This window comes from Pristiophorus japonicus, chromosome 2 (assembly GCF_044704955.1).
Source record: "Pristiophorus japonicus isolate sPriJap1 chromosome 2, sPriJap1.hap1, whole genome shotgun sequence".
NCBI classification, from domain to species: domain Eukaryota; kingdom Metazoa; phylum Chordata; class Chondrichthyes; family Pristiophoridae; genus Pristiophorus; species Pristiophorus japonicus.
Window position 1 is genome coordinate 275,867,877 of NC_091978.1, and position 21,986 is coordinate 275,889,862.

The following is a 21,986-nucleotide window of genomic DNA, read 5'->3' on the forward strand; positions in this document are numbered from 1 at the left end:
CAATTGGCGACGAGGTAACGAACAATCGCACGAAAATGCAAGGAATAGTTGGTATCCTGGAGAAGTTCTCAGAAGGGGATGATTAGGAGGCCTTCGTGGAGACACTCGACCAATACTTTGTGGCCAATGAGCTGGAAGGGGATGAGAACGCTGCCAAACAAAGGGCGAGCCTCCTAACTCTCTGTGGGGCAACAACCTATGGCCTCATGAAGAATCTCATAACTCCGGTAAAACAAACAGCTAAATCCTATGAAGAATTATGTACACTGCTCCGTGAGCATCTAAATCCTAAGGAAAGTGTTTTGATGGCGAGATATCGGTTCTACACGTGTCAACGGTTGGAGGGCCAGGAAGTGGCGAGCTATGTCGCTGCACTAAGGCGCCTCGCAAGACATTGCGAATTTGAGGGATTCCTAGAACAAATGCTTAGAGACTTTTTGTACTGGGCATTGGCCATGAGACAATCCTTCACAAACTGTAGACTTTTGAAACTCCGAATCTAAGTAAAGCCATAACGATAGCCCAGGCATTTATGTCCAACAGCGACAACACCAAACAGATTTCGCAGAGTAAAGAAGTTTTGGCCAGTACTGTGCATAAAGTAACGACGTTTTCGAACAGGAATATACATGGCAGAACGTACACGCCGGCTGCTGCTGCTCGACGACCTCAGATGACCCAGAGTCCGCCATCAATCGTTAATGCGAGGCAGTTAACACCTTGTTGGCGTTGTGGAGGTGATCATTGGCCCATCAATGCCGCTTCAAGCACTATGCGTGCAACGGTTGCAGAACAATGGGAAACCTCCAGCGAATGTGCAGGCAAGCTGCAAACCCTGCCAACCCTGCAAACCACCACATTGCAGAGGAAGATAGATCCACTGAATTGGAGACTCGTACTGAGGAGGCAGAAGTGTACAGGGTACACACATTCACCACGAAATGTCCACCAATAATGTTAAAAGTTGAACTGAACGGCATTCCAGTATCTATGGAACTGGACACGGGTGCGAATCAGTCCATAATGAATAAAAAGGCCTTCGACAGGCTGTGGGGCAACAAGGCACACAGGCCCAAGCTCAGCCCCATTCACACCAAATGAAGGACTTGCATCAAGGAACTAATCCCTGTAATTGACACTGCAGAAGTCAAAGTCTCCTATGATGGAGCAGCACACGAACTCCTACTGTGGATTGTGCCAGGGAATGGCCCCGCATTGTTTGGCAGAAGCTGGCTGTGAAAAATCCGCTGGAATTGGGATGACATCCGAGCGCTTTCGTCCTGTGACGACGCCTCATGTGCCCAGGTTCTGAGCAGATTTCCATCGTTGTTCGAGCCAGGCATTGGAAGCTTCTCGGGGTCAAAAGTGCAGATCCATTTGGTTCCCGGTACGCGACCCATCCACCACAAGGCACGGGTGGTACCATACATGATGCGTGAGGAAGTGGAAATTGAACTGGACAGGCTGCAGCGAGAAGGCATCATCGCGCTGGGTGGAATTCAATGAGTGGGCCGATTGTCCCGGTATTTAAGGAGGATGGCACGGTTAGAATTTGTGGGGACTATAAAGTAACGATTAACCGTTTTTCACTACAGGACCAGTACCCGCTACCCAAGGCAGACGACCTATTTGTGACCCTGGCTGAAGGGAAGACGTTCACCAAGCTGGACCTGACCTCGGCCTACATGACGCAGGAGCTGGAGGAGTTTTCAAAAGGCCTCACCTGCATCAATACACACAAAGGTCTCTTCATCTATAACAGATGCCCGCTCGGAATTTGGTCGGCCGCGGCAATCTTCCAATGGAACATGGACAGCCTGCTAAAGTCAGTTCCTCGCACCATGGTTTTCCAGGACGGCATACTGGTTACAGGTCAGGACGCCATTGAGCACTTGAAGAACCTGGAAGAGGTTCTTAGTCGGTTGGATCACGTGGGACTTAGGTTGAAACGCTAGAAGTGTGTTTTCCTGGCACAGGAGGTCGAATTCTTGGGAAGAAGAATCGCAGCAGACGGCATCAGACCCACCGATGCCATCAAGAACACGCCGAGACCACAGAACGTGACGGAGCTGCGGTCATTCCTGGGACTCCTTAACTATTTCGGTAAATTGCTACCTGGGTTAAACACCCTGCTAGAATCCTTGCATGCGCTACTGCGCAAGGGAGACGACTGGGTATGGGGGAATTCACAAGAGGCTGCCTCTAAGAAAGCCAGGAATCTGTTGTGTTCTGACAAACTGCTTGTCCTGTATAAGCCGTGTAAACGATTAGTGCTAGCTTGCAATGCGTCGTCATACGGGCTTGGGTATGTGTTACAACAGGCTAACGAATCGGGGACTTTGTAACCGGTCGCTTATACATCCAGGAGTTTGTCCAAGGCTGAAAGGGCCGACAGCATGATTGAAAAGAGGCTCTGGCGTGCGGTTACGGGGTAAAGAAAATGCACCAGTAGTTATTTGGCCTCAAGTTTGAGTTTGAATTTGACCACAAGCCGCACATATCGCTGTTCTCTGAGAGCAAAGGGATAAACACCAATGCCTCTGCCCACATCCAAAGATGGGCGCTCATGCTGTTGACATACAACTATGCAATCCGCCACAGATCGGGCACAGAGAACTGCGCTGATGCTCTCAGTCGGCTGACATTGCCCACCACCGGGGTGGAAATGGCACAGGCTACGGACTTGCTCATGGTAATGGATGGTAATTGGAAAATTAAAAGTCCCCCGTTATGGCCCGCCAGATCAGGACCTGGACCAGCCAGGATCCTTTACTGTCCTTGGTAAAAAACTGTGTTCTCCATGGGAGCTGGTCCAGCGTTCCAGCGGAGATGCAGGAGGCAATTAAGCCGTTCCACAGGTGCAATGACGAAATGTCCCTGCAGCTGGACTGTCTGTTGTGGGGCAATCGCGTGGTCTTGCCCAAGAAAGGCAGAGATATGTTCATATGTGAACTGCACAGCACCCACCCAGGCATCATAATGATGAAAGCCATAGCCAGATCCCATGTGTGGTGGCCCGGCATCGACTCAGATTTAGAGTCATGCGTGCGCCAGTGCAACACTTGCTCTCGGCTGAGCAATGCACCCAGAGAGGCACCGCTAAGTTTGTGGTCGTGGCCCTCCAAACCGTGGTCTAGGATCCACGTGGACTATGCGGGCCCATTTCTAGGCAAAATGTTCTTGGTTGTCGTGGATGCTTATTCAAAATGGATTGAATGTGCAATAATATCTGTAAGCACGTCCACGGCCGCTATTGAAAGCCTACAAGCCATGTTTGCCACGCACGGCCTGCCTGATGTCCTAGACAGCGACAACGGGCCGTGTTTCACCAGTGCTGAATTCAAGGAATTCATGACCCGCACTGGGATCAAGCACGTCACATCTACCCAGTTCAAGCCCGCATCCAACGGCCAGGCAGAACGGGCAGTTCAGACCATCAAGCAAAGCTTGAAACGCGTGTCGGAAGGCTCCCTGCAGACTCGACTGTCCCGAGTGCTGCTCAGCTACTGCACCAGATCCCACGCACTCCCCCAGCCGAGTTGCTCATGAAACGGGCGCTCAAAACAAGGCTCTCTCTTGTCCACCCTGATTTCCATGATCACGTAGAGGGCAGGCGGTATCAACAAAGTGTGTACCATGACCGCGCAAATTTGTCACGCGATATTGAGGTCAGGGACTCTGTGTTTGCACTCAATTATGGACATGTTCTCAAATGGCTCGCTGGCACTGTCATAGCCAAAGAGCGGAGTAGGGTGTTTCAGGTCAAATTGGCCATTGGACTAATGTGCAGAAAACATTTAGACCAATCAAATTACAGTTCACCAACAGCTACGAACAACCTGAAGAAGACACAACCAACTTCGACCCTCCAACACACACACACAAGTGGCAACTGACATCATGGTTGACCACAAAGCCGAACTCACCATCCCCAGCAGCCCGGCAAGGCTGGCTGCCTAGCAGCCCAGTGAAGAACTAACCAACTCACCCACACCCGCATTTGTACCGAGACGATCGACAAGGGAGCGAAAAGCCCCAGATCGTCTCACCCTGTAAATTAGTGTACTTTTGACTCTACGGGGGAGTGATGTTATGTATTTAACCCCTTGCAACCTGTATTACACTACCACCAGTGGGCCTACCTGTTGGAGTCCCAAGGCATCCCAGCATCCCTTGGGAGCACGGTACATAAGCAGACCACGCACAAAGTACCTGCACTCTGGAGTCTCATTAAAGGAGCTAAGGTCACACTTGCTCATTGTACACAGTACTCAGTTTCATCCTTTATTACGAACGCATCAGTCATCCCACAGCTTAAAGGCGTGCAGGTGTAGGGGAAGTGGGTGACCATCAGATGTAGTAAGTGTGCTAGGCAGGTAGCGCAGGAGTCCCCCCATGAGTCCATCTCGCTTTCAAATTGATATTCAATTCTGAGTATTGATAAGGATGATGGTGCCTCTGGGGAGTGCAGCTAGAGTCAATTCCAAGGCACCACGGGTGGCTCAGCTGCACAGGGGGCGGGACGAAGAACAAAAGAGCCCTAGTGAGAGGGGATTCTATAGTTAGGGGAACAGACATGCGTTTCTGCGGCCGTAGACGTGACTCCCGAATGATTTTGTGCCTCCCTGGTGCCAGGGTCAAGGATGTCACAGAGCAGATGCAGGGCAACCTTGGGGGGGAGGGTAAACAGCTAGAGGTCATGGTCCATATCGGGACCAATGACACAGGTAAAATGAGGGATGAGGTCCTACAGGAAGAATGTAGGGAGCTAGGAAGAAAATTAAAGGGGAGGATCTCAAAGGTAGTAATCTCCAGGTGCTAACATGCTAATGAGTACAAGAATAGAAAGATAGAGAGGATGAACACGTGACTGGAAATTTGGTGTAGGAGGGAGGGCTTTAAATTCTTGAGGCATTGGAACCGCTTCTGGGGAAGATGGGACCTGTACAAACTGGATGGGTTGCACCTCAACATCGCCGGGACCAATATCCTCGCGGGGAGTTTTGCTGGTGCTGTTGGGGAGAGTTTAAACTAGCTTGGCAGGGGAATGGGAATCTGAGAACAAATTCAAAAGGGAGGGAAGTAAAGCAGAAGTTGGATAGCAAGAATCTAGAAAGTGAATCTGTAAGACAGAGGAAACAGGGTTTAGTGTGTAGTAAGCAAGGAGGTCTTCCTGTGCTGAATGGTATACACTTTAATGCAAAGAGTATAGCGAATAAGGCGGATGAGCTAAGAGCACAGGTACACACTTGGGAGTATGACATTATAGCCATTACAGAAACATGGCTGAAAGAGGAGCAGGTTTGGCAGATCAATATTATTTTTAGACAAGATAGAGAGGTGGGTAAAAAGGGAGGCGGGATTGTGGTACTGATTAAAGAAACTATTACAGCGGTGAGGAGGGATGATATGTTAGAGGGATAATCAAATGAGGCCATATGGGTCGAATTGAAAAATAAAAAAGGGTCAATGACACTGCTCGGCATGTATTGTAGACCCCCTAACAGTGGGAGGGAGATAGAGGAGCAAATATGTAGGCAAATTGCTGTGAAGTCTAAAAACCATAGGGTAGTAATAGTAGGGGATTTTAACTATCCAAATATTGATTGGGACAAATTTAGTGTGAAGGGTATAGAGGGTGTGGGATTCTTGAGATGCATTCAAGAAAATTTTTTTAGTCAGTATGTAGTACGTCCAACACGAGAGGGGGCGATCTTGGATTTAGTTTTGGGGAATAAAGCTGGGCAGATTGAAGGAGTATTAGTGGGGGAGCATTTGGGTGTCAGTGACCATAATTCAGTCAGATTCAAGTTGGTTATGGATAAGGACAAGAATAGGCCTGGAATAAAAGTTCCGAAATGGGGTAAAGCTCATTTTGCTAAGTTAAGGAATGATTTGGCCATAGTGGACTGGAAACAGCGACTTGTGGGTAAATCAGTGTCGGAACAGTGGGGGGCATTCAAGGAGGAGATCCGGAATGCTCAGGCCAAACATGTGCCCTTAAAGAAAAAGGCTGGGAAAAATAATTCTAGAGCCCCCTGGATGTCTAGGGACTTACAGGGGAGGATTAAGAAAAAAAGGGACGCATGTATCAATGGCTAAATACTTTAGAATCTTTAGAGGAATATAGAAAGTTAAGAGGCAAAATTAAAAAGGATATTAGGAATGCTAAGAGAGAGAGCACGAGAAATTCTTGGCCAGTAAAATTAAGGAAAAACTTAAGATGTTCGATAAATATATTTAGAGTAAGAGGGTAACTAAAGAAAGGGTAGGGCCTATTAGGGACCATGAGGGTAATCTTTGTGTGGAGGCGGAAGATGTTGGTCGAGTTCTTAACAAATATTTTGCATCTATTTTCACAAAGGAAAGAGGTAATGCAGATACTGCTATCGAGGAGGAGTGTGATATTCTGGATGAAATAAATATAGTGAGAGAGGAAGTATTAAGGGGTTTAGCAGCTTTGAAAGGAGATAAGTCCCCAGGCCCGGATGAAATGCATCCCAGGCTGTTGAGCGAAGTAAAAGAGGAAATAGCAGAGGCCTTGACATAAGAACATAAGAATATAAGAACATAAGAATTAGGAACAGGAGTAGGCCATCTAGCCCCTCGAGCCTGCCCCGCCATTCAATAAGATCATGGCTGATCTGGTCGTGGACTCAGCTCCACTTACCCGCCCTCTCCCCGTAACCCTTAATTTCCTTATTGGTTAAAAATCTATCGATCTTTGACTTGAAAACATTCAATGAGCTAGCCTCAACTGCTACCTTGGGCAGAGAATTCCACAGATTCACAACCCTCTGGGAGAAGACATTTTTTCTCAACTCGGTTTTAAATTGGCTCCTCCTTATTTTGAGGCTGTGCCCCCTATTTCTCGTGTCCCCCACCAATGGAAACAACCTCTCTGCCTCTATCTTGTCTATCCCTTTCATGATTTTAAATGTTTCTATAAGATCACCCCTCATCCTTCTGAACTCCAAGGAGTAAAGACCCAGTCTACTCAATCTATCATCATAAGGTAACCCCCTCATTTCTGGAATCAGCCTAGTGAATCGTCTCTGTACCCCTTCCAAAGCTAGTATATCCTTCCTTAAGTAAGGTGACCAAAACTGCATGCAGTACTCCAGGTGCGGCCTTACCAATACCTTATACAGTTGCAGCAAGACCTCCCTGCTTTTGTACTCCATCCCTTTCGCAATGAAGGCCAATATTCCATTTGCCTTCCTGATTACCTGATGCACCTGCAAACTAACCTTTTGGGATTCATGCACAAGGAAGGAGGCGGGGGTCCCCGATGGAGGGCACTCTACGCAGGGGTCCTCCCACTATTCATCGGGGACTTGGCCTGGAGGGTGGTGCACGGAGCAGTGCCGTGCAACAAATTTTTAAGCCGGTTCACGGACTCCCAGGCCGCCTGCAATTTCTGCGGTCTGGAGGAGTCCGTGTTCCATGTTTTTATTGAATGCACGAGGTTGCAGCCCCTGTTCCACTATTTGAAGGGGCTGCTCCTGAAATTCTGGCTGCACTTCAGTCCCACTCTCCTGATCTTTGGGCACCCTGTGCGGAGGGGAGCGGGTAGGTCCGAAGGCCTCCTCGTAGGACTGCTCCTGGGCACGGCCAAGGGTGCCATCAGCCGGTCCAGGCAGCGGGCGGTCGAGGGGGTCGTTCAACCTGACTGCCTGCCTCTCTTCCGCTCTTACATCCGGTCCAGGGTGTCCTTGGAGATGGAGCACGCGGTGTCCACCGGTACGCTCGCGGCCTTCCGCGAGAGGTGGGCACCGGAGGGACTGGAGTGCATCATCACGCCCGGCAACCAAATTTTAATTTGATTTTACGTTTTTAAGTTTAATTTGTTTTAATTGCCGGTGCTTTTAGTGTCCCCCTTCCCTTTTATAGGGGGCACTGGAAAAATTTGATTTTAGCGCCCCAAAAAAAAAAAAAAAACAAAAGAAAAAAAAAGGGGCCTTGAAAATGTCTGGAGTGTCACCCAGGTCGGGTGGCACCGTTTAATGTTTTTATGTTTTGCAGGTAAACTCAAAAGAGTTTCATGCACAAGGACCCCCAGGTCCCTTTGCACCACAGCATGTTATAATTTCTCCCCATTCAAATAATATTCCATTTTACTGTTTTTTTTCCCAAGGTGGATGACCTCACACTTTCCGACATTGTATTCCATCTGCCAAACCTTAGCCCATTCGCTTAACCTATCCAAATCTCCTTGCAGTCTCTCTGAGTCCTCTACACAACCCGCTTTCCCACTAATCTTAGTGTCATCTGCAAATTTTGTTGCACTACACTCTGTCCCCTCTTCTAGGTCATCTATGTATACAGTTGTGGTCCCAGCACTGATCCCTGTGGCACACCACTAACCACTGATTTCCAACCGGAAAAGGACCCATTTATCCCGACTCTCTGCTTTCTGTTCGCCAACCAATTCTCTATCCATGCTAATACATTTCCTCTGTCTCCGCGTACCTTTATCTTCTGTAGTAACCTTTTGTGTGGCACCTTATCGAATGCCTTTTGGAAATCTAAATACACCACATCCATCGGTACACCTCTATCCACCATGCTCGTTATATCCTCAAAGAATTCCAGTAAGTTAGTTAAACATGATTTCCCTTTCATGAATCCATGCTGCATCTGCTTGATTGCACTATTCCTATCCAGATGTCCCGCTATTTCTTCCTTAATGATAGTTTCAAGCATTTTCCCCACTAAAGATGTTAAACTAACCGGCCTATAGTTACCTGCCTTTTGCCTGCCCCCTTTTTTAAACAGAGGCGTTACATTAGCTGCTCTCCAATCCGCTGGTACCTCCCCAGAGTCCAGAGAATTCTGGTAGATTATAACGAATGCATCTGCTATAACTTCAGCCATCTCTTTTAATACCCTGGGATGTATTTCATCAGGTCAAGGGGACTTGTCTACCTTCAGTCCCATTAGCCTGTCCAGCACTACTCCCCTAGTGATAATGATTGTCTCAAGGTCCTCCCTTCCCACATTCCTGTGGCCTGCAAATTTTGGCATTGTTTTTGTGAAGACGGAAGCAAAATAATTGTTTAAGGTCTCAGCCATTTCCACATTTCCCATTATTAAATCTCCCTTCTCATCTTCTAAGGGACCAACATTTACTTTAGTCACTCTCTTCCGTTTTATATATCGGTAAAAGCTTTTACTATCTGTTTTTATGTTTTGCGCCAGTTTACTTTCGTAATCTATCTTTCCTTTCTTTATTGCTTTCTTAGTCATTCTTTGCTGTCGTTTAAAATTTTCCCAATCTTCTAGTTTCCCACTAACCTTGGCCACCTTATACGCATTGGTTTTTAATTTGATACTCTCCTTTATTTCCTTGGTTATCCACGGCTGGTTATCACTTCTCTTGCCGCCCTTCTTTTTCACTGGAATATATTTTTTTTGCGCACTATGAAAGAGCTCCTTAAAAGTCCTCCACTGTTCCTCAATTGTGCCACCGTTTAGTCCTTGTTTCCAGTCTACTTTAGCCAACTCTGCCCTCATCCCACTGTAGTCCCCTTTGTTTAAGCATAGTATCCTCGTTTCTGATACAACTTCCTCATCCTCAATCTGTATTACAAATTCAACCATATTGTGATCACTCATTCCGAGAGGATCTTTTACGAGGAGATCGTTTATTTTTCCTGTCTCATTACACAGGACCAGATCCAAGATGGCTTGCTCCCTTGTAGGCTCTGTTACATACTGTTCTAAGAAACAGTCCCGTATGCATTCTATGAATTCCTCCTCCAGGCTACCCCCTGCGATTTGATTTGACCAGTCAATATGTAGGTTAAAATCCCCCATGACTACTGTCGTTCCTTTTTCACATGCCTCCATTATTCCCTTGATTATTGCCCGCCCCACCATGAAGTTATTATTTGGGGGCCTATAAACTACGCCGACCAGTGACTTTTTCCCCTTACTATCTCTAATCTCCACCCACAATGATTCAACATTTTGTTCATTGGAGCCAATATCATCCCTCACAACTGCCCTGATATCATCCTTTGTTAACAGAGCTACCCCACCTCCTTTCCCTTCTTGCCTATCTTTCTGAATCGTCAGATACCCCTGTATGTTTAATTCCAAGTCTTGGCCACCTTGCAACCATGTTTCTGTAATGGCCACCAAATCATACCCATTTGTAATGATTTGTGCCGTCAACTCATTTACTTTATTTCGAATGCTGCGTGCATTTAGGTAGAGTGTTTTCATCCTCGTTTTTAAACCATGATTTTTAGTTTTTACCCCTCCTGCAGCCCTTTTATATTCAGTGGCCCTTTTTGTTTCTTGCCTTTGGTTTCTCTGCCCTCCATTTTTACTCATCTCTTTTCTGTTTTTTGTTTTTGTCTCCTTTTTGTTTCCCTCTGTCTCCCTGTATTGGTTCCCATCCCCCTGCCATATTAGTTTAACTCCTCACCAACAGCACTAGCAAACACTCCCCCTAGGACATTGGTTCCGGTCCTGCCCAAGTGCAGACCGTCCAGTTTTTACTGGTCCCACCTCCCCCAGAACCTGTTCCAATGCCCCATGAATTTGAATCCCTCCCTGCTGCACCACTGCGTAAGCCACGTATTCATCTGTGCTATCCTGTGATTCCTACTCTGACTAGTATGTGGCACTGGTAGCAATCCCGAGATTATTACTTTTGAGGTCCTACTTTTTAATTTAACTCCTAGCTCCTTAAATTCTTCTTGTAGGACCTTATCCCTTTTTTTTACCTATGTCGTTGGTACCAATGTGCACCACGACAACTGGCTGTTCTCCCTCCCTTTTTAGAATGTCCTGCACTCACTCGGAGACATCCTTGACCCTTGCACCAGGGAGGCAACATACCATCCTGGAGTCTCGGTTGCAGCCGCAGAAACGCCCATCTATTCCCCTTATGCTTGAATCCCCTATCACTATCGCTCTCCCACTCTTTTTTATGCCCTCCTGTACAACAGAGCCAGCCACGGTGCCATGAACTTGGCTGCTGCTGCTCTCCCCTGATGAGTCATCTCCCTCAACAGTACTCAAAGCAGTGTATCTGTTTTGCAGGGGGATGACCAGGTGGGACCCTTGCACTACTTTCTTTGTACTACTCTTCCTGCTGGTCCTTCATTCCCTAGCTGGCTGTGGATCCTTCTCATGCGGTAAGACCAGCTCACTAAACGTGCCACTTATGTCATTCTCAGCATCGTGGATGCTCCAGAGTGAATCCACCCTCAGTTCCAATTCCGCAATGCGGTACGTCAGGAGCTGGAGGTGGATACACTTCTCACACACGTAGTCCTCAGGGACACCGGAAGCGTCCCTGAGTTCCCACATGGCACAGGAGGAGCATATCACGTGACCGAGCTCTCCTGCCATGCCTTAACCCTTAGATACCCTTAAATTGGTAATAACAATGTTACAGTTCACTTACTGATATAAAAAATAAAAATAAAAGCTACTCACCAATCACCAGCCAATCACTTACCCCATTGGCTGTGATGTCACCTTTTGATTCCTTTCTACTTCTATTTTGCTTTCTCTCCCGCTGTAGCTGCACCGGTACGCCTTTTATAGGCTGCTCCCGCCTCTCACCAACTGCCGCTGGCTCTCGATCTCCCGCTGGGCCTTTTATAGGCCGCTCCCGCCTCTCACCAACTGCTGCTGGCTCTCGATCTCCCGCTGGGCCTTTTATAGGCCGCTCCCGCCTCTCACCAACTGCTGCTGGCTCTCGATCTCCCGCTGGGCCTTTTATAGGCCGCTCCCGCCTCTCACCAACTGCCGCTCATTTTGACCATCATTTTCCAGTCCTCCTTGGATATGGGCATGGTGCCGGAGGATTGGAGTTCTGCTAATGTAGTAAGTACCCTTGTTTAAGAAGGGAAAAAGGGATAGGCCGAGTAATTAAAGGCCTGTCAGCCTAACCTCAGTGGTTGGAAAACTATGGAAAAAATCCAAAAAGACAGGATAAATCTGCACTTGGATAGGCAAGGATTAATTAGAGACAGTCAGCACGGATTTGTTATGGAAAGATCGTGTTTGACTAACCTGATTGAATTTTTTGAGGAGGTAACCAAGAGGGTCGATGAGGGTGGTGCATATGATGTAGTATATATGGACTTTAGCAAGGCTTTTGATAAGGTCCCGTATAGTAGACTGGTCATGAAGGTTAAAGCCCATGGGATCCAGGGCAAAGTAGTAAACCTCAAAATAGGAAAAAACAACGGTCCCAACACTGATCCCTGCAGGACATCACTGGTGACCAGTCTCCAAACAGATCCAAATCCATCTATAACTACTCTTTGCCTGCGTCCTGCCAGTCAGTTCTGTATCCAGCTCACTATATTTCCACTAATACCAGAGGTTCCGATCTTATAAAGAAGCCTCTTTTGCGGTACCTTGTCAAAAGCTTTTTGGAAATCTAAGTAGACAATGTCTACTGGGCTTCCCTCATCCACCAACTTTGTAACTTCTTCAAAAAATACAATTAGTTTTGTGAGACATGACCTCTTTTTTTATGAAGCCATGTTGGGTGTCCCGAATATGTCCCACCCTATCCAAGTATTCATATATTGCATTCCTTATGATTCTTTCAAGCATCTTTCCTATTACTGATGTTAAACTGATGGACCCATAGTTATCCAGGTCTGCCTTGTCACCTTTTTTAAAAATGGGGATTACATTAGCCTCCTTCCAATCTGTAGGAACCATTCCAGAATGCAGTGAGCTGTTAAAAATACAGGCCAGGGGTTTGCACAGCACATGTCCCATCTCCCAGAGGACCCTCGGGTGGATATCATCTGGCCCTGCTGCTCTATTTATTTTTAAGTTTATAAATCTTTCTCAAACAATATGCTATGTTAATGTTACTAGTACTGTAGTAAAACTAGTATCATTAACTTCTAATATTTGAGCATCATCTTCAAGGGTGAATACTGATGCAAAGTACTCATTTAATATTTCCACCATACTCACTGAGTCATTTGTAACCTGTCCTTGAATTCCCTTCAGTGGCCCAATACAATCTTTGATAGTTCTCTGACTTTTCACATAACTAAAAACATTCCTTCCATTACTGCCACAGTTGTCTACAATCCTTTTTTTCATAAGTCTTTTGCTGTTCTAATAGCAGCCTTAGTTTTGTTTAGTTCTTTGTATTCAACCCTATTTATTTGTGTACTAAATGTATTTTTCTGTTTACATCTTATTTGTCTTTTTACATACCCAGTCAGCCACCTTGGCTTTTTCTTGTCACATTTTCTCCTTGTTTGTTTACCACATTTTTAATCTGATTCTTAAAAACTTTCCATTTATATTCAACATTGGTTGCATCACCACTGAGGAGGGTTAGTCAATTTACCTGTTCCAAATCATCTGCCATTTTGGAGAAGTTTGCCCTTCTGAAATCCAGTACGAGTTGTGGGTTTTCAGTACTTTTAGTTCTACTAGCCAATTGGAACCATATAATGTTGTGATCACTGTTGCCCAGATGTTCCCCCACATGGAGGCCTGAAACGAGGTCAGACTCACTAATAAACATCAGATCCAATATATGATTTTCCCTAGTTACTTCATTAACATGTTGAGTCAGGAAACAGTCCTTTTTTTTCGCTGCACTTCCCACCACAACAGCAGATAAACCATCGTGCCACTGAATTCCAGGAAAATTAAAATCATCCACCAGACAAAGTGGCATTTATATTAAAAACCATCAGTGATCTATTTCCATAATAATTCATCATATTTAAGTGTCTGACCCGGGGGCCTATAACAGGTACCAATAATTGATTCCTGTCTCTGAGCTTGGTCCAATTGAACCCAGATGGCTTCAGCTGAATCTGATGAGGCAAAATCAAGTCTCGCTCGAGCTGCAGATTCTCACTGATTAAAAATAGCAACCCCACTTCCCCTTTGACATACCCTATCCTTTCTGAAACTCTTGTAGCCCTCCAGCATAGCATTGGATTGCAATTCTAACAATTGGTGTGCAGGATAGCTCACATGAATACGTGGCTTCAGCAGTGGTGCAGCAGGGAGGGATTCAAATTCCTGGGGCATTGGAACCGGTTCTGGGGAGGTGGGATCAGTACAAACCGGACGGTCCACACCTGGGCAGGACGGGAACCAATGTCCTAGGAGGAGTGTTTACTAGTGCTGTTGGGGAGGAGTTAAACTAATATGGCAGGGGGATGGGAACCTATGCAGGGAGACCGAGGGAAATAAGATGGAGACAGAAGCAAAAGATAGAAAGGAGAATAGTAAAAGTGGAGGGCAGAGAAACCCAAGGCAAAAAACAAAAAAGGCCACATTAAAAAACAAGCCTGAAGGCTCTGTGCCTCAATGCGAGGAGCATTCAGAATAAGGTGGACGAATTAACTGCGCAGATAGCAGTTAACGGGTATGATGTCATTGGCATCATGGAGACATGGCTCCAGGGTGACCAAGGCTGGGAACTCAATATCCAAGGGTATTCAGCATTTCGGAAGGATATACAGAAAGGAAAAGGAGGCGGGGTGGCGTTGCTAGTTAAAGAGGAAATTAATGCAATAGTAAGGAGGGACATTAGCCTGGATGATGTGGAATCGGTATGGGTGGAACTGCGGAATTCCAAATGGCAGAAAATGCTAGTGGGAGTTGTGTACAGACCACCAAACAGTAGTAGTGAGGTTGGGGACAGCATCAAACAAGAAATAAGGGATGTGTGCAATAAAGGTACAGCAGTTATCATGGGCGACTTTAATCTACATATTGATTGGGCTAACCAAACTGGTAGAAATCGGTGGAGGAGGATTTCCTGGAGTGTATTAGGGATGGTTTTCTAGACAAATATGTCGAGGAACCAACTAGAGAGCTGGCCATCCTAGACTGGGTGATGTGTAATGCGAAGGGGGTAATTAGCAATCTTGTTGTGCGAGGCCCCTTGGGGAAGAGTGACCATAATATGGTAGAATTCTTAATTAAGATGGAGAGTGATACATTTAATTCGGAAACTAGGGTCCTGAACTTAAGGAAAGGTAACTTCGACGGTATGAGGCGTGAGTTGGCTAGAATAGACTGGCAAAGGATACTTAAAGGGTTGACGGTGGATAAGCAATGGCAAACATTTAAAGATCACATGGATGAACTTCAGCAATTGTACATCCCTGTCTGGAGTAAAAAGAAAACGGGGAAGGTGGCTCAACCATGGCTAACAAGGGAAATTAAGGATAGTGTTAAAGCCAAGGAAGAGGCATATAATTTGGCTATAAAAAGCTGCAAACCTGAGGACTGAGAGAAATTTAGAATTCAACAGAGGAAGACTAAGGGTTTAATTAAGAGGGGGAAAATAGAGTACGAGAGGAAGCTTGCAGGGAACATAAAAACTGACTGCAAAAGCTTCTATAAATATGTGAAGAGAAAAAGATTAGTGAAGACAAACGTAGGTCCCTTGCAGTCGGATTCAGGTGAATTTATAATGGGGAACAAAGAAATGTCAGACCAATTGAACAAATACTTCAGTTCTATCTTCACGAAGGAAGACACAAATAACCTTCCAATTGTACTAGGGGACGGAGGGTCTAGTGAGAAGGAGGAACTGAAGGATATCCTTATCAGGCGGGAAATTGTGTTAGGGAAATTGATGGGATTGAAGGCCGATAAATCCCCGGGGCCTCATAGTCTGCATCCCAGAGTACTTAAGGAAGTGGCCACAGAAATAGTGGATGCATTAGTGATCATTTTCCAACAGTCTATTGACTCTGGATCAGTTCCTATGGACTGGAGGGTAGCTAATGTAACACCACTTTTTTAAAAAGGAGGGAGAGAAAAAACGGGTAATTATAGACCGGTTAGCCTGACATCAGTAGTGGGGGAAATGTTGGAATCAATCATTAAGGATAAAATAGCAGCGCATTTGGAAAGCCGTGACAGGATCGGACCAAGTCAGCATGGATTTATGAAAGGGAAATCATGCTTGACGAATCTTCTGGAATTTTTTGAGGATGTAACTAGCAGAGTGGACAAGGGAGAACCAGTGGATGTGGTGTATTTGGACTTTCAAAAGGCTTTTGACAAGGTCCCGCACAAGAGATTGGTGTGCAAAACCAAAGCGCATTGTATTGGGGGTAATATACTGACGTGGATAGAGAACTGGTTGGCAGACAGGAAGCAGAGAGTCGGGATTAACGGGTCCTTTTCAGAATGGCAGGCAGTGACTAGTGGAGTGCCGCAGGGCTTAGTGCTGGGACCCCAGCTCTTTACAATATACATGAACGATTTAGATGAAGGAATTGAGTGTAATATCTCCAAGTTTGCGGATGACACTAAACTGGGTGACGGTGTGAGCTGTGAGGATGCTAAGAGGCTGCAGGGTGACATGGACAGGTTAGATGAGTGGGCAAATGCATGGCAGATGCAGTATAATGTGGATAAATGTGAGGTTATCCATTTTGGGCGCAAAAACACGAAGGCAGTATATTATCTGGATCGCGGCAGATTAGGAAAAGGGGAGGTGCAATGAGACCTGGGTGTCATGGTTCATCAGGCACTGAAAGTGGTCATGCAGGTACAGCAGGCGGTGAAGAAGGCAAATGGTATGTTGGCCTTCATAGCTAGGGGATTTGAGTATAGGAGCAGGGAGGTCTTACTGCAGTTGTACAGGGCCTTGGTGAGGCCTCACCTGGAATATTGTGTTCAGTTTTGGTCTCCTAATCTGAGGAAGGACATTCTTGCTATTGAGAGAGTGCAGTGAAGGTTCACCAGACTGATTCCAGGGATGGCTGGATGGTCATATGAGGAGCGACTGGATCTACTGGGCCTTTATTCACTGGAGTTTAGAAGGATGAGAGGGGATCTCATAGAAACGTATAAGATTCTGACGGGACTGGACAGGTTAGATGCTGGAAGAATGTTTCCGATGTTGGGGAAGTCCAGAACCAGGAGGCATAGTCTTAGGATAAGGGGTAGGCCATTTAGGACTGAGATGAGGAGAAACTTCTTCACTCAGAGAGTTGTTAACCTATGGAATTCCCTGCCACAGAGAGTTGTTGATGCCAGTTCTTTGCAAATATACAAGAGGGAGTTAGATATGGCCCTTATGGCTAAGAGGATCAAGGGGTATGGAGAGAAAGCAGGAAAGGGTTACTGAGGGAATGATCAACCATGATCTTATTGAATGGCGGTGCAGGCTCAAAGGGCCGATTGGCCTACTCCTGCACCTATTTTCTATGTTTCTATGTTTTTTTGTATGTTTCTAACACTCCTTGCATTTACATAAGAGCAATTTAAAGGACTCCCATCTAGTTTCCAGCTTTCTGTCTTCCTCCTTATTTAAATCGGCGTGTTACATTTGCGGTTTTCCAATCTGCTGGGACCTCTCCAGAATCCAGGGAACTTTGGTAGATTACAACCAATGCATCCACTATCTCTGCAGCCACTTCTTTTAAGACCTGAGGATGCAAGCCATCGGGTTCAGGGGACTTGTCCACCTTTCGTCCCATTATTTTACTGAGTACTTTTTCTTTAGTTTGATATTGATTGTTCTAAGTTCCTCCCTTCCTATAGCCCCTTGATTAGCCATTATTTATTTATCCATTATCTATAAACAGTAGACACCTCAAAGCACTGGAGAAGTACCATCAGCGCTGCTGCTGCAAGATCCTGCTAATCCACTGGGAGGATAGACACACCAACGTCCGTGTTCTCGATCAGGCCAACATCCCCAGCATCGAAGCACTGACCACACTCGACCAGCTCCATTGGACGGGCCACATCATCTGCATGCCTGACACAAGACTCCCTAAGCAAGTGCTCTACTCAGAACTCCTCCTCGGCAAGCCAGCCCCATGTGGGCAGAGGAAACTTTTCAAGGACACCCTCAAAGCTTCCTTGATAAAGTGTTACATCCCCACCGGCACCTGGGATTCCCTGGCACTATACCACTCAAAGTGGAGGAAGTGCATCCAGGAGGGCGCTGAGCACCTTGAGTCTTGTCGACAAGAGCATGCAGAAACCAAGTGCAGGCAGAAGGAGCGGGTGGAAAAACCAGGCTCCCTACCCACCCTTTCTTTCAACCACTGTCTGCCCCACCTACATTGGACTGTACAGCCATCTGAGAACTCGCTTTTAGAGTGGAAGCAACTCTTCCTCAATTTCGAGGGACTGACTATGATGATGATGATTGGGATGTTTTTAGTGTCTTCTACCGTGAAGACCAATACAAAATATTCGTTCAAAGTCTCTGCCATTTCCCTGTTCCCCGTTATTAATTCTCCAGTCTCATTCTCTAAGGGGCCAACATTTACTTTAGCTACTCTCTTTTTATATATCTGTAGAAGCTCTTACTATCTGTTTTTATATTTCTTGTTAATTTACTCTCATAGTCTATCTTCCCTCTCTTTATTTTTTTTTTAGTGATCCTTTGCTGGCTTTTAAAAATTTTCCAATCCTCTGTTCTTCCACTAATCTTTGCCACTTTGTATGCCATTGTTTTCAGTTTGATACCATCCTTTACTTCCTTAGTTAGCCACGGATTCTCACCCTTCTCTTAAAATCTTTCCTTCTTACTGGAATATGTTTTTGCTGAAAGTTGTAAAATATCTCTTAAATGTCTGCCACGACTTATCAACTGTCTTACACTTTAATCTTTTTTCTCAGTCCATTTTAGCCAACTCTGCCTTCATACCTTTGTAATCGCCTTTATTTAAGATCAGAACACTGGTTTGAGATCCACCTTTCTCACTCTCCAACTGAATTTGAAATTCAACCACACTATGATCACTCTTTCCTAGAGGATCCTTTACTATGAGATCATTTATCAATCTTGTCTCATTACACTGTACCAGATCCAGGATAGCCTGCTCCCTGGTTGGTTCCGCAACATACTGTTCAAGGAAACCATCCCAGTTACACTCTATGAACTCTTCCTCAAAGCTACCTTGGCCAATTTGATTTGTCCAATCAATATGAAAATTAAAATCACCCATGATTATTGCCGTACCTTTCTTACAAGCCTCCATTATCTCTTGATTTATACTCCGTCCAACAGTGTAGCTACTATTAGGGAGCCTATAGATTATGCCCACCATGACTTCTTTCCCTTATTATTTCTTATCGCCATATAAACTGATTCTACATCTTGATCTTCTGAGCCAATATCATTTCTCACTAATGCACTGATCTCATCCTATGTTAACAGAGCTACCCCACCTCCTTTTCCCTTCTGTCTATCCTCCTGAATTGTCCAGTACCCCTGAATATTCAGTTCCAAGCCTTGGTCACCTTGCACCCACATCTCTGTAATGGCTATCAAATCATACCCATTTATATCTATTTGTGTCATCAACTCATCTTGTTACAAATGCTGCATGCATTCAGATAAAGAGCTTTTAATTTTGTCTTTTTACCATTTTGTCCTGCTTTGACCCCACTTTCTGATCCACTTTTATTTTTATACATTCTGTCTCTTCCTGTCACACTCTGATTATCATTTTCCCCATCGCTACCATGCTCTATTGCCTTCTCCTTTCTCTTTGACTTTTTGCATTTTCGCTCACCTGAACCCTCCCCCCACTATTTAGTTTAAAGACCTCTCTACAGCCCTAGTTATTCGATTCGCCAGGACTCTAGTCCCAGCATGCTTCAAGTGGAGCCTGTCCCAATGGACTAGCTCCTTCTTATCCCAGTACTGGTGCCAGTGTCCCAGGAATCGAAACCCATTACTCCCACACCAGTCTTTGAGCCATGTGTTCATTTCTATGACCTTATTTACCCTATGCAAATTTGCTCATGGCTCAGGTAGTAATCCAGAGATTATTACCTTTGTGATTCTGCTTTTTAATTTAGCCCCGAGCTGGTCATATTCCCTCAGTAGAACCTCTTTCTTTGTTCTATGTCATTGGTACTTACATGGACCATGACAACTGGATCTTCCCCCTCCCACCCCAAGTTTCTCTCCAGCCCATCTTCCTAAGCTTCTCACTGATATATTTTTTAAACTCAATAAAAAGTAATACATAACTTCTACAAATCCTCTCCACACTCCCTCTGCTCAACAGCATAGTTGCATGTTTGTATAAAGCTACTCACTTTGATCGTTCAAAATCAAATATTGAGAAATTTCAATTTTAAAGCGTTTTAAGCATTTTATTGTCTCTTTAAAAGCGTTTAGACTTCAAGACCTGGTTGAAACTTGTTTAGATGAGGAGAAAATTGATTTTTGTTTCTGTTTCTTCCAAAATCATATTCAAAACTTAGGGGGGAGAAAAGTGTTTTGAATATTCATTTTTTAATGAAAGGTTCATTAAAAATCTTAAAATTCTTTCAAGTCTTGTTGCAGCTTTGACAAAAGAAGTTGCTCCAAGTTTTTCTTTCCATATTCAATGCTGTAATTCAACATAACAACAAAAAATAAACTCTCATTCCAAATGGAGTTCAAATAAGAAAGTGAATAAAGTGGTTAAGCTTTCTAAGAAGGTTATCTATCCCCAGCCTTGTAATGAGTTGCGATCAGTTTTGCAGAAGTTGTTTCCACTTTTTCTGCTGCTGTTCTCCCCATCTCTCACAGACCCTGAGGTACAAACAGGGGGCACAAACTTTTTCCCCTCTTTCATAACATGATTACATAGGATTACATAGGATATACGGCACAGAAACAGACCATTTGGCCCAACCAGTCCATGTCGGTTTTTATGCTCCACTCGAGCCTCCTCCAGTCTTTCCTCACCTAAATGTGTTCTCAAAACCCTCTATTCCCTTCACCCTCATAGCCTCCCCTTAAATGCATCTATACTATTTGCTTCAACCATTCCCTGTGGCAGCGAGTTCCACATTCTCACCACTCTTTGAGTAAAGAATTTTCCTCTGAATTCCCTACTGAATTTCGTGGTGACTATCTTATATTGATGGCATTTAGTTATGTTCTTCCCCAAAAGTGGAAACATTCTCTCTATATCCACTCTATCAAAACTTTTCAGAATCTTAAAGACCTCTAATAGGTCACACCTTAGCCTTCTTTTTTCAAGGGAAAGGAGATAACGCTGTTCATCCTTTCCTGATATGTATACCCTCGCATTTCTAGTATCATCCTTGACATTCTTCTCTGCACCCTCTCCAGTGCCTCTGTATCCTTTTTATAATATGGTGTACAGAACTGTACGCAGTAATCTAAGTATGATCTAACCAAGGCTCTATACACGTTTAGCATAACTTCCCTACTTTTCAATTCTATACCTCTAGAAATAAACCTTAGTGCTTGTTTTTTTTATGGCCTTGCTAACCTGTGTCGCAACTTTTAGTGATTTGTGTATTTGTACTCCGAGATCCCTTTGTTCCTCTACCCCACCTAGACTCTCACCCTCCAAGTAATGATTTAAATAACCCCGATAGACTCTTTCAAAAAGGGGACAACACCTGGCAAAATTTAATGGGAACTTACCGCAGGACATTCAACATAATTTTCCCATCTTTTTTTCCAGCTTTAAACAATTTTCTGATTTTTATTTTTACAAAAATTTTCATTTTTGTTTCACCAGGAGCCTAAAACTTGTTTGCTTTAGCCTCCTTCCAGCGGCCATTGTGCCTGTGCTGCGTTTCCACCTGTGTTGTCCTAAAGTGCGGCAGCCACTCAGTCCCAGGGACTGGACTACACACAACTGGACTCTCTCCGTCCATCCCCCTCTCTCCGTCCGTCCTCTCTCTCTCCATCCATAACCCACTCTCTCTCCATCCAATCCTCTCTCTCTCTCCATCTATATCCTCTCTATCCGTCCATCCCTCTCTCTCTCGCTCTCTCCATCCGACCCCTCCTCTATCTCTCATTTCATCTGAACCCCCCACTCTCTCTCTCCATCCATCCCCCGCTCTCTCTCTCTCTCTGTCCATTCCCCCCCCCCATCCATCCCCCTCTCTCTCTCCTTCCGTCCCCCTCTTTCTCTTTCTGTCCTTCCACCTCTCTCCCTATGTCCGTCCTTCCCCTTCTATTCTCCTCCCCCTCTCTCTCTTCCCCAGTCTCTCTCTCTCTC